We start from the raw sequence: 13746 nt of genomic DNA, 5'->3' as shown, positions 1-13746 counted from the left end.
TAAAAGAATTAAATAAATAATAAAACAAATCTAACGAAAAATCGAGTACATTACAAGTATCATCATCATCATCCTCATCATCATCATCCTCATCATCATCATCATCGTGATCCCTATGTTTCTGCTTACCTTTCTTGCCTTTATTCTCCTTTTTCCACCGACAACAATTCTTTTGTATGTGTCCCGTTTTATGACAAAAATGACACTCTACATTCTTGTATCGCGGCTTGGACTTGCTTTTACTATTCTCGGTGACAAGTACCTCGGATTGAGATGAAGAACCTTGTGCCTTCCTTCTCATCTCTTCATTAAGAACACCACCCTTAGGCTGTTTCAAGAGAAACAACACCATTAGGAGCTGAACTCGTGATAGAAACCCGAAATGCCTCCCAAGACTGCGGTAAAGATAACGGCGAAATAGTCCCAAAAGCTCATCTTCAAACTTGATACCCATTCCCGACATCCGATCAAGGAGCCCTTGAAATTCACTTAAGTGGTCCGAAATAGAAGTCCCCTCCCGATACTTCAAACTTATGAAGCTCTTCAACAAGAACATTTTATTATTCCCCGATTTAGAGGCATACAAGGACTCTATCTTTTCCCACAAAGTTTTTGCATTTGTCTCATTAGCAATATGATTATAAACATTATCTTCAACATATTGCCGAATAAAACCACATACCTGGCGATGCTTAAACTCTCGGTCTTCGTCGAAGTACTATCCGGCTTTTGCGAACCAAAAACGGGTAAATGCCATTTCTTGACAAACAACAAATCTTTCATCTTGCCCTTCCACAAATTATAATTAGTACCATTCAAACAAACCATCTTTATATTTGAATTTGCCTCCATCATTCAAACAAGTAAAATAACCCCTTTACCCAAGAGCTACGATGCCACTCGATGGGAAATTAACACATAAATATGGTAACACACCAATATGCAGCGGAAATAGAATTCCCCAAACTTGCAAGAATCTATGAGGAGCAACAACAAATAAATGGCAGCAGTGAAAGCAAATAAAAGACACAAGTGGACACCGATATTTTAACGTGGAAAACCCCTCAATGTAATGGTAAAAACCACGAGTCGTCTAGACCAATGAAATAGCTCCACTATAATCAAATATGGGTACAAGAGAGTCTCAAAAGAGATGCACAAAAAGTGCCAACAACGAGCCAAAATAACAAGGCTACAAAGCTTACAAATGAGAACAAAAAAGATGAAAATACCCAAAAAAACTGCTTCAGTGCGCGGCCGATTTCTCTCAACTCGGACCTTGTTTCGACGATCCGAACGGTGAAATGGTAGACCCAGGTGTTGTGAACCTGCTGTCCAAAAATCAGCCTGATCCGACGATTAACGAGTGAAAAATCGCTGTTTTACCGACACAAATTTCAGAAAAACGGGAATTGCTTTCTCTCTTCTTTTCTCTCTTTTTGGTGGCTATGTTTCTCACAAAAACACTCTCTTCTCAACCCTAATATGACATCTCACCACTTATATAAGTGAGACATAATGGGCTAACATATTTGGACTTTTCTCCATACAGAAGGGAGCCCAATACCCAACATCTTTCTCATTCATTCAAAATGACGTGAGCTTCTTTATCTATGTTTTTTTTTCCTTCTTTCATTTCTTTGTTCTTTTCTCTCTCTCCTTTTTTTTTTATGATGGCTATCATTGATATTGATCTTCCAATTTCAATTCGTAAAAACGAAAAATTAAAATTATAAAAAAAATTGTTATGGTATGCTAAGTATGATTTAAAGTTTTACCTTGTTGAAATAATTTATGATGAGCAACATTACAAGTGAGAGAATTTATAAACTCAATGTCTTAAGATTCTTGGTGAAGATGTCGCCTGTACTTGTGTTGTTGCTCTTCTCTCAATGCAATAACCCTCCCCGGTAAGACATCCACTCATGGCTCAACGGTGGCATCAAGGTCGTTGTTCGACTTGATTAAGGGCATCACTCCTCGCGTCTTCCTACGTAAAAATGTGTTATATAACTTATATAGTGATGTTATGTGATGACTATATGTTGTGTTGGATTCTTAATTTGTGAATTTTACTATGCACGTCATTGTTGTTGTATCTTCGATTCGATAACCTTGGGTTATTGTTTGTGGAATCTGCGTCTCTAGTTCGAAGATAGGAAAACCATCAATTAAGTGGAGTGATCTCTTGGGCTATCCCAACGAACGATTATATCACGATCCAATCTTAGGCTATGACTGATGCACAGGCTAATACTAACCCGTGTTACACTTAACCTGGCAAGCCTTTACACTATAACATATACACCTTTATAAAGTACTTAAATTTGGCAATACCTCATAAACTTTCAGGACATCTTAAACACAAATTTATTATCACGAAAGTATATAAAAACTATCTCATTATTTATATGCTTCAAACGAGAAGAACAACTCTTACTCCTATAGTTGTATCATCATATATAAATCATAAACAATGACGGGATTCAGGATAGAGACCTACCATAAAAATTAAATTTGCTTTAGACATGGAAACTCGGGGAGATTCCTATCTTGCAAGCTCACTACAAGAAAATATGCTAGATGCTACCAAATTTTTGATACGGATTGTATCTCGTAGCAAACTACTAGTTTTTAGGATGCCAATACACTACTCTACGTGGGACTTATATTTTTTTTTTAATAATTATAACAAATATTTTTTTGAAGGAAAATATTTATTTATTTTGTTTTTCTTTAAAAGATTAAAATATTATTTTATATACAATTTTCACAATTTCGTGTTTCTTCCACCATCACTTCCTCCGTGCGCCCTCTTCTTCCATCATCTCCGATCGACGTATCCTCCTCTGTCTCTAGCTCCGGTGGATCTCTATCTCCTCCGTCTCCGATCAAACCCACCGTCAATCCTTCTCCGTGGATCTCGATCGATCGCATCCTTCTCTGGTGGATCTCCAATCATCAATTGCATCCTTCGTGGTGGATCTCTCGATCGATCCGCACCGGTGGATCTCTCGGTTGATCGCATCCTCTTCCGATCGAAACTTCTCAATCTCCGAACAATCCCATCCTCCGCCGTCTTCGATCGCATCCTCCCGAGTCTCCGATCGCAATTCAATCGGCGATATGTAATTTTCTTTTCTCTTATCTTATGCTTTAATTTCGATTTCAATTTTGTTTTTCTCGTTCATTTTCTCGATTCGTTTTCTCTTGTTTGAATTTGTAAAATCTAGCATAATTAGGTTATTGCATTTATATAACTTTTTTCAAATTCATATTTTAGTGTAATCAATGCCTTTAATCTTTTTGTTAATTATGTTTCGTTCATTGTTTTGATCTGTATGAAATTGAATTGGTTATGGAAGTTGAATTGGTATATTCAACAATGAAGTTTTTATTAGATAATTAAATATTCAGCAATGGAGTAATTAAATATTTTTGTTATTTGGTCTCTGGCTATAACATGCGGTAACTCTGTTAATGGTGAGAAAAATATCTCTTGCTATGTAACATTCTTGTGCATTTTCTAATGAAATCACTGTTTGAAGTAGTTCTAATGTTCATAGCATACAATTTCATTTGAAGGGTATCATTTCGAAAATGATAAGATATCATAGTTTATGGATGGTTAACAGGTTTTGTGGTCATCAATTTTGATGGTATCATTTCGAAAACTCGTTCATTCATAGTGTATGGATGGTTAATAGGTTTTGATTTGTTCCTTTGGCAGGGATAGTTTTTTCTTGGATGAATCCCATTAGGAAACTAGGATATGAAAAACTACCGACAGAGAAAGATATATGGAAATTAGATGCATGGGAGCGTGCACAGGCATTGTATAAGTATGTATTTATGACTTTGATTTGTTTAGAACATTCGAGGTGGAAGAGTGGTGCTGCACCCTATTGTGAGCCCTCCCTCGAATTTGATCATGCGAAGGGAGATGCATTGTATGGTGAGTGATTTCCTCTATTTTCATTTGCCTTGTTTTTTTTCCCTCTGTTTTGATTTATCATATTCTATTGCATGAAACATAGACATTGACACATGTATGTAAATTTTGCCTGATAATAGTTTTAAGAATATGGAAGTGATTAAATCATAGTTTTAATTATTTATGTTGACTCTTGCTTTTTTAATTTCCTTTTTTGTTTTTTGTTTTGATTCAGCCATGGAATTGGCTGTCTTTGGAGAAGTTAGTAAATGAGAAACTTCGAATGTTCACAAGTGTAATGCCTCTTTCTCTATGTATTTGGATTGAAACCCCTGTTTTTTCTCATGCAATAAAAATTTCGTTACCTGTATATACATATTGAGATCAAATGGTTAATCAGTCTAAGAATTATGTTTAATGAATATAATAGGTGGCTGATCGTAACAATGATCCTTAATTGCGTACTTCATCGAGAGCGAGTTTTTGGTAGAGCAGTAACACATGCCTTAATTGTCAAATTGAAACTTGAAATCATTTTTCGTATACTTGGAGTAGAAGAAATATTTTGGTTGTATCCATGAATATTTATGCCTAAACTTGAAAAGCCAAAAACAATTTGGGACTGCAATTTTTGCTGCTAGATTAAAGTTTTTTTATGACTCTATCATTAAGGTTTTTGATATCTCTACGGCTGTAATGTGATTGTAATTGCTACTTTATCAATTGTAGATGTTTTTAGATTACTTGGATGATATTTGACATGAAAACGGCCATGTTTGTAGATGTTTTTGACTTGTTTGTTTGTTGAGTTTCGGCTTCTTGTTGTTGTGAGTATGGCCCAAGTTCTTTGTATTACTAATATTTAGTTTGTCGGAAAAGCAATTAGAGTTAGCATTGTGTGTATATATAATAAGAGCTTGTAAGTAACTTTATTCCGAAGGTTAATGATTTAAATTGATACATTTTGTTAAACTTCTAATGTCTACAAACATCTGGTATTTTGTTGAACTCACTATGATCGTGCATTTCCTATATAGAGAATATTTTATACTTAATGGTTGGAGTGATACTAGTCGCATAGAAAAGGATTTCCAAGCACATCTATGCAATTTCTACACCCATATAATTATTGATTTCACTGACTTCGGAGGAAAACCACTTTGGCTACATTGCTATGTTGGGATGACAAAGTTAGAGGTAACATATATAACTCTATCTCGCACTTTAAATAGAGTGTCCGGTGTATGTGTCGATAACTTTTATAACTTGCGTCTACGTGTAAATGTTGTACTAGGTGTTGGTGTATATATATGTTAGCGCTACATTAATTCAGAATCGTAAGTCTTTTTGCAAACGGCAGAAAACATGGTATTTAAGAATCTTGTTTATTTGTTTGGACTAGGTAAATTTGGAGAAAATATATTGTTCTTCACCGTGTCGAAAACTCCAAATTTAAAGAACTTTGTGCAGAGATTGTTTCAACATTGTGGACAGGATAAGCCTCTCTTCATTGACGATGAGGATGCAATTAAAAACTTGAGAAGTTTGCTTAGCACATGGGTAAACTGGTCCAAGAATGTTGGTTGTGGATAATGTTTGGGAAGGCTCGGAATCCTTTGTTGAGGCGTTCATAGTTCAAGTTCCAGATTGTAAAATTTTGGTAACTTCTAGAGTTAAGTTTCCACGGTTTGGAACTTCATTATTCTTAAAGCCGCTTGGAGTGATGATGCAATTACCCTTTTTCCGTCGCTTGAATATGTACAACGGGTTTGTTATATTCATCCATTTAGTCTTAACTTGAAACGTTCTTGTCCAATTTTGTTACCAAAGTTACACCCTCTCTTCAATTTTATCGATAATGATAAGTAATTTTTAAGGTTTGTATATCTGTCCCATTAGTCTTAACATTTCGTTAAATTCGTCTTGTAATTACTACTTTATCAATTGTAGATGTTTTTAGATTACTTGGATGATATTTGACATGAAAACTGGCCATATGTGTAGATGTTTTTGACTTGTTTGTTGAGTACGGCCCAATGTAAACAAGATAAACTTTACTTTTTAATTATGACACGAGTTAGTTAAGCCATTCAATATTTTATTAACTTGTTAGATTTCCATCTCATCTTGTTAGATTTCGTGGACATGTGGCAAACATGATCAAGATATTTTTGATTAATTGGTATATATTAATGTTGATTTATCATGGAGGCTTAATGATTAATATCCTTTATGGGACTTGTGTATGTGTAAGTTTATCTCGTCTCTCTGTTTCATGTCGAATTTGTTGTCCATGTTAGCAATAATAAGAAAATGTAGAATCCATTTGCCTCTCGGTCTCATGTAGAATATGTTGTCGATGTTAGAAAGATTAGGAAAATCGACTTCATTTCCTAGGATTAGTATCCAATCCGAGAATATATTATCTCTTAGATCATTATCTCTTAAATCTAGGCAAATCCTATTGATTTAATTTTTATATTTTTACATGTTATATTAATGCCGCAAAGCCAAAGCGACCTACATTTGTCCCAGTTGAGAGTTGCTTTATATTAATTTAGTACTAACCTAATAATGTGTATTAGTTAGTAATTTATTGAAATCTCACCTAGTTTCTCAAGCATTCAGCTATTATGTATTATTTAGGTAGTAGAGATTTTTAAATGGCTCAAAGCTTTACCGTTAAGATTAACGGGGTGAAATCACAAACTAATGTTCCTATTTAATGTATATAAGGTGCTTGGTAATTCGTTTTCTATGGAGCCAATGAATGAATTAACAAAATTTCAGTTTTCTTTTCTCTCCGAAATTTTCATGATGTGCGTATTGATTTTTACCTTGTTTGATAACTATTTTTTAACATTTATGTGTTTTACTTAGCTTTGCTCGTTGGTATCCCTTCAATGTTACACCAAAGCCCTGCCCACACTCCAAAGATCCTCCCTTGTGAAGAAGTCTAGGCGAAGCCTCAAGAGCGGATGAGGGTCTTGACGGATGTAAGTCTCTTTGATTTATATTGAGTAATGAAATGTCATATGATTGTCACATTGCCGAATATCATTTGCCGATTTACAGGCCTTCAAAACAAGTGAATATGGCTCGAACCCATGCTACGTAATCGGAATTTCAATAACTCCGTTTTTTTCTTTTTTTCCTTTTGAGGGACATGTGTTTAGCCTCTCTTGATGTTGAATTACTTGTATGAGACCTAATTTGTTATCAATACAATTTTGCATTTCTTCTTGTGTTCAACTAATGTTTCTTATTAATTGATTGGTAGTGATTTGAATGTTTTTTTGTAAAAGCTTAAAAGGTCCTAATTGCTAGGATCCATTAAAGTAAATTTCGTTAAATTTCTGCCGTAGATTTGCTATGGAATTGCTGCGGTATTTTTAAGTTATTTTGCCTGTAGATTTGTTGCGAAATTGCTATGATAAGACATGGTTATTTTGCTGCGGTAAATTTATTTTGAATGCCCTTTTGCTGCGGATTAACTAAATATTTGCTAGGACTTTTGTTTTACTTGCTATGGATTTACTAAGAAATAATTCCCTAGCAAATTTGTCTCTCAATCCATGCTACGGCCGAATCAATAGCTATTCCCTAGCATATCTCTAGCTAATCTCGTTTGCTAGGAATTAGCTGCGAATTAGCTCCGGAAATGGGCATAGCAAATCACATATTTTCTTGTAGTGGCTGTGGATCTAAAAATGAAATGAAATAAAAGAAAGGGTGAGTCACAAAAACTCAAAGGTGGGCATGAATGGATAGTGAGAATTTAACTATTTGATTTATCCAAACAGTTTTTTTTTTTTTAACCAAAAATTTAATCCTTTGAAAACTCGTTCATGCTTTTAAAATTATATACATCCAGGATGTCACTTTTCAATAAAATTCTTAGTATGAACCAATCATTAGTCACACGCAAAATTCTACAAACACATATCTGATATCGTTTATATCATGTTACTATGTGCACATTGACCATATTATATCTTTGTTGTGGCATACGTTTTCCATTTCAAAATACTATGAGTACTCGACTCATATAAACTGTATTTTCTCTTCGTTGTAGCAAACGGTATCCATTTAAAAATTTTATGAATACTTGACTCATATGCTGCATTATCTCATCGTTGCAACGTACAATTTCCATTTCAAAATACTTTAAATAATTGATTTATAGGTTGCATTATCTATTCGTTATAGTGAATGACATTCACTTCAAAATATTATGAAAAATTAGTCCATAGGTTCCGTTATCCTTTGTTGTATCAAACATGCATTACCATTGTCCTTGTAAATTTAGCTCAGTTGGTAGGGACAATGCATAATATATGCATGGTCTGGGGTTCAAACCCCGGCCACCAAAAAAATATATAAATTACCACAACACTCAAAATATTAATTCAAACATTAAAAAGCTGATCGTACCCCGACCGAAGGTGACCGCCGGTGCTCGAATGCGGTGGTTGCTACGGTGGTAGAATGTGTTGAGATGCTTGTTGGAGCGGATGGGGGGTGTGTACCTGCAGGCACTCCGATGCTCAAGTCGGTAGAGATTCAGAGAGTGATGGTTTGAGAAGAAGAAAGAGTTCTACCGTGGGGACTGCATTGAGTCCCCTATTTATAGAGGTGGAGGGCTGCGGAGCCTGTTGTGGGGGCACACCGGCCTTGGCGGGAAGGAGGTATGTTGCGAGCAATGTTGCCAAACGTGGAGTTTGGACTTTGGAAGATATTGTGCCTAAGATGGGCCAAAGATCTTTTGGGTCGGTCCGTAACAAAAACCAAAGTATACGACATCAATTAAATTTCAACCACAATTGTATTTAATCTCAAATATTTCATAACTTCAAACCAACACTAAAAACTTAGATGGCCCAAGATATAAAACTAAAACAAAAGTATTGAGGTGCAAAAATAATTTAAAATCAACCTGGTTCTGGAAGAACAACAATTTAAAATCAACTTGGTGGTTCTGGAAGAACAATATTTGAATAAAAATGCCACTAAGCATAAGCAAGTCACATTTCTTTAGCCATACAAATAAAAATACTACACATTTCTCTCCTTCAATTTCTATCTCTATAGTGGCTTTAATTTTCTTCATCTGATTCCCTCATGTCTTTATTTTCATTTAATTTAATTTAACCTATGAAATAGTCCACCGCGTCTTTATTTTAAGATTTTTTTTTAAATTGATCTATTTTTAACAAAATGTCACAATTTTTAAGGTGTAGTTTTTTTTTTGACACAATTTTTAAGGTGTAGCTATTGCTTACAAGATTTTTCTATCCCTCATTAATATTTGTCTTTTTAGTATTAGTGAGTATATTTAATGTTTTACGACTTTCTATAATCTATAGGGGTATATATGTAAAAATGTATAAAAAATCACAATAGTTAATGATTACATTTATTTTCATGTTTTTTTGGTATTTTTTTCTTATACTCCCTCCGTTCCTATATCTAAACACCTATTTGACTTTATTTTTGTCCCTAAATGTAAACCCCTTTTCAATTTACTAGATGCATTTATTATTTTTTTTCCTAAACCCTAATTAATACTACTAACTTATCTTGAAATATGAAAAGTCAAATTTTATACACATAGAAACAAATGACAATTTGGTAATATTAACATACAAAACACATTAATTACACCGACAACTTTTTTTAAGAAATGTGAAAAAGGCAATGAGTGCATACATTAAGGAACGGAGGGAGTAATAAAGATCAGAGGGAGTAATAAGTTACTAAAATACTCCCTCCGTCCCAAATTATAAGCAAAAAAATCTCATTTTCTTTATCCCAAAATATAAGTAAAAAAGACCAACTTTTATGTTATTTAAAAAAATATCTTTTCCAAAGTAAAATTAAATGCAAATTGCATTCAATTTGTTCTCCTTTTTATTCTCTCCATACTCATTAACGAATAAGAATTGTTTTTACATCTCATGAAACTTATTCGAAGAATAACACGTAAAATTATATCTCAAACAACTATGTTTTTGTTTTCTTAATAAGTGTGAATTTGTGTTTTTTGCTTTTAAATTGGGACCGAGGGAGTAATATTTATAACCATAGTTTACAAGCTTTATATTGATTATTAATTTTTTTGGAAATAAACTCAAAATTTACATTTTAAAAATATCAAGATATTACAAAGAAATTTTTTTTTGTAGTGTCTAATTTTTTTTGTTAGTGAGATATTACAAAGTAAATAATAAAATTAGAAGAAACAACATGTTTTAAAAAGGAAAATAAATATTAAAACTACAAGAAAATAAGTTGGTATAAAATTAGAAAATAATTTATTTTTGGAATTTTTTTCTTTGGAATAAAAAATTATTTACCCACTTTCCTTAAGAATTATATGGTTAACACACACAAAAAAAATTAATACACATATGCGAAATAAATATAAAATCTTTTCCTTCTTCTATAACTATATATAACAAAAGGAAATATAAAATCAAATATCGACGATATTAATTTTGCAATTATATTTAGTAAATTAAATTGGCAAAGGCTAATGAATGTGGAACAATTATTGGTCAAACTCCACTTATCTCTTGATCGAACTTCAAATTAATAGGACTCATTTCTCTTGAGAACAGGAGGGTTAAAACAACAAAATATTTATAGGAATGTGACCTAATAGAATTATTTATTAAGGAGTTTTGTAAGTGCAACTCGGTTGGAAAATAGACATTGGAATACAGGGTCGGAGTTTGAACATCGGACTTTCTACTTTCCACTTCTTTACACTTATAAGTCAAGTCACTACCAAAAAATTATTTATTAAAGAATTAAATATATTACTCCCTCCGTCCCTCAATATATGATCTAGTTGACAATATACATTATTGACTTGACATACGAAGATATCAAAGATAAAACATATGCATTGGTACATGTGTCGAGTCAACTATATACGGAGGGTGTATTAAATATACAAATTATGTATTGGAAATCATAATCATATCATTAATTATTTTCTTTTCTTTGACGAGGATGTCTTTAATTCTTAAGAAAATTAAAAACCATTGATTTGAACACAAATCTTCTAATTTTTTTATTTATTTATAAAATATTTCTTTGCTTGCTTACCAAGTAGTATATTAAGAGCACATGTTGAATTATTTTTATTCTCTATTTTCCAAATATCTCGGGTACATATTTCTGATTAGAATACACCTGGTGGTGACTTATTAACAAATCACAAAAGGAAAATATTTATTTTGTTTTAATGAAAGAAAATACTTGAATCGCTATAATGTCGCTCCTAAAAAAAGAATCGGTACAACGTATATACACACCATGGTGATGAAAACCGATAGAGAAGAAAACCAGTGACACAGTGATCAGAACAAGAGTTTCTTAACTTCTCAGGTAAACTTTTCTTTCAACCTTCTTCTTTTCTAATTTTATTATTCTAAAATTATTTTTTGAATGTTAAAGTTTGTATTCTATAGTTTCCATTTTTTTAATAACATAAATGTAAATCGTTAATTAAAAATTATGAACTTGTTATGTCACACAAAAATCTCATATATGCAGCAATATGTGCCGAACCTTTTTTTTTATTTTTATGTTTATCATATATTCATCTGAAAACTTGTTTTGTTGTTTTAGAATTAAAGAAGGTAAAAGGTTATTTTATTGGGATTTCCTTGAGAAATCCATCAGAATCAGAAGAGAGAGATTTATGACTGGGTTTAACACGGAAGTGATTGGAGCTTTTTCAAGGCTTTGTTTTGTATACTCTTCTTGTTGTATGATACTCAGTTCACTAGTCAACTCAGATATTTCCATGTATTTGAGGATCATAAGGTTTGTTAATTTTATTGACTTAATGTATTGTAATTTTTTATTTTTTTATAAATGTAATATTTGATTCTGTTTTATTTTTCTGATTAATTTTCTTGTTCCAGGTCATTTCACGGAATTGTCGTTTGCTACGGAGATTTTTTCATATAAAAATATTCTGTAATATTTTTCTCTCTCTTTAAAATTGAATCTTCACTTGATGCTATTAAAAAATATGTATTTTTTTTTCATATAAAATTATTCTGTAATATTTTTCTCTCTCTTTAAAATTTAATCTTCACTTGATGCTATTCAAAAATATGTATTTATTTGATTTCCTTTTTCACTTTGTTTCCTATAATAGTTTTTGGTCTTCTAAGGAGTCTTCTGAAGGAAGAATATTATTGCTATATAAACTCTTGAAGGGGAGTTTTGCTTCTCATCTCATCTCATACACCTTGAGAGATTAGTGTCTCCAACTGCGAACATCGAGTTCATACAAAAAAAGGTTATTATTGTCAATTTTCCTGTTACAAATTTCATCATGGGTCCAGCAAGTCACAAATCTCATGTCTCCAAAAGAACAAGAAGGTTAAGAATTATCTATGATGACCCAGATGCAACAGATTCATCATCAGATGAAGAACAACATTATGTCCAGGAACCAGGGAAGAGGAAGAGATGTGTTTTTGAACTTGCCATCCCTAATTCTTATGTTAACACTGTTTGTCCAGTTGAAACAGTGACTGATAAGAATAAGAGTCGTACAAAACCAAAACCTATAGTCAGACAGCCTTCTTGCAAATATAAAGGCGTTCGAATGAGGAAATGGGGTAAATTTGCTGCTGAAATTCGTAACCCTTTTAAAGGTACTCGCGAATGGTTAGGAACCTTTGACACGGCTGAAGCGGCTTCACATGCGTATCAAACTAAAAGACTTGAATTTCAAGTCATTGCTAATCGGCGGTTGTCTTATGAGAAGAGCCGCAAGAGTTTCAAGAATGTTGTTTCTAAAAATCAAAGATTGGTATGTTACATACATCTTCATCTTCATCTTTACCGGGCTTGGTTAATCGTGTTCCTAATTTTGTCGAGAGTGCTAAGATTTCATGTAATGAACCTATTGTTGAGAGTCTAAGTCTTTTGGTCGACATGGTGCAACAGAAACCGAATGTCATTGAGGATTCGGATTTGTCTTTGCTTGAACCAGATTGGTTAATATTTGATGGTTTAGGGCAGGGTTTGGATGATCTTGGTTGCCTTGATGACCTTCAGCTTTTTGATTTTGATATGAATGAAGCAAATGATTTTTCAAATTTTAACTTTTATGAGTTTGAGTCAAATAATTTTCTTGATGATGTTGATGCTGAATATGTTGATGTTGATGCTGAATCTGAATTTGTTGATGAAGATGAGATTGCTAGCTGGATTGAAGAACCCTATAATACACCGACGCCATAAATTCTGCAGTTATTTAGCAATTAGTTATTCTAGAGTACTACTAGTTCTACAAGTTTTATGCTATTGTTATGAATTTCTTGATCTTCAAGATGAAACTTGTTCAAGTAATATGTTTAGTAGTTTTTATTTATTTTTGTTGCTGGAGGAAAGATGAAGCTGTCCATGAATTTACATACTTTACATGAAAGTTTCATGGCAGAATGTAGAAGACTGTGTGATTTTAAATATGGTATTTTATTGTTAATTTCTAATTTAATAATTGTGTTTTTTTTGACAGAATTTAATAATTGTGTTACATATTATACGTTTCTAATTTAATAATTGTGTTACATATTATACGCAAAAAATATTATGTTTCCTCACGTTGTTTTCATTACTTTTTTTTTTACACCCTTCATATCATTGTTAATTTATGTTAAATTTGGATCGCCTAATTATTATCAAAGATTTAGTTTTATTTTTAAATTAGTAACTAGTAATTGCATTGTGTAAAAAAAGTAAATATTGACTTGTATCCTTGGAGGACAAGTTAAGAAATT

The 13746-nt window shown here is 32.6% G+C and overlaps 2 long non-coding RNA genes and 1 pseudogene across 2 annotated transcripts; all 3 read left to right on the top strand.

The window, feature by feature from the left end:
- Positions 1 to 2561: 2561 nt before the first annotated feature.
- LOC146922418 (uncharacterized) lies at positions 2562 to 4229 on the top strand. The gene is made up of 3 exons (XR_015012459.1): positions 2562 to 3128; positions 3731 to 3955; positions 4170 to 4229. It is a non-coding gene; the product is annotated as an uncharacterized LOC146922418 (long non-coding RNA).
- A 140-nt stretch (positions 4230 to 4369) lies between these two features.
- Positions 4370 to 7186, top strand: LOC146922417 (uncharacterized). Its single transcript, XR_015012458.1, has 4 exons — positions 4370 to 5131; positions 5337 to 5701; positions 6815 to 6930; positions 7010 to 7186. It is a non-coding gene; the product is annotated as an uncharacterized LOC146922417 (long non-coding RNA).
- Positions 7187 to 12148: 4962 nt separating this feature from the next.
- Positions 12149 to 13471, top strand: LOC146922416 (uncharacterized; annotated as a pseudogene).
- The last annotated feature ends 275 nt before the right edge of the window (positions 13472 to 13746 follow it).

Source organism: Medicago sativa, chromosome 5 (assembly GCF_051527215.1).
Source record: "Medicago sativa cultivar Bolivia chromosome 5, Bolivia_mono, whole genome shotgun sequence".
Classification (NCBI taxonomy): domain Eukaryota; kingdom Viridiplantae; phylum Streptophyta; class Magnoliopsida; order Fabales; family Fabaceae; genus Medicago; species Medicago sativa.
Note: the sequence above shows the minus strand (reverse complement) of the source record. Positions and strands in the feature narration are given on the sequence as shown.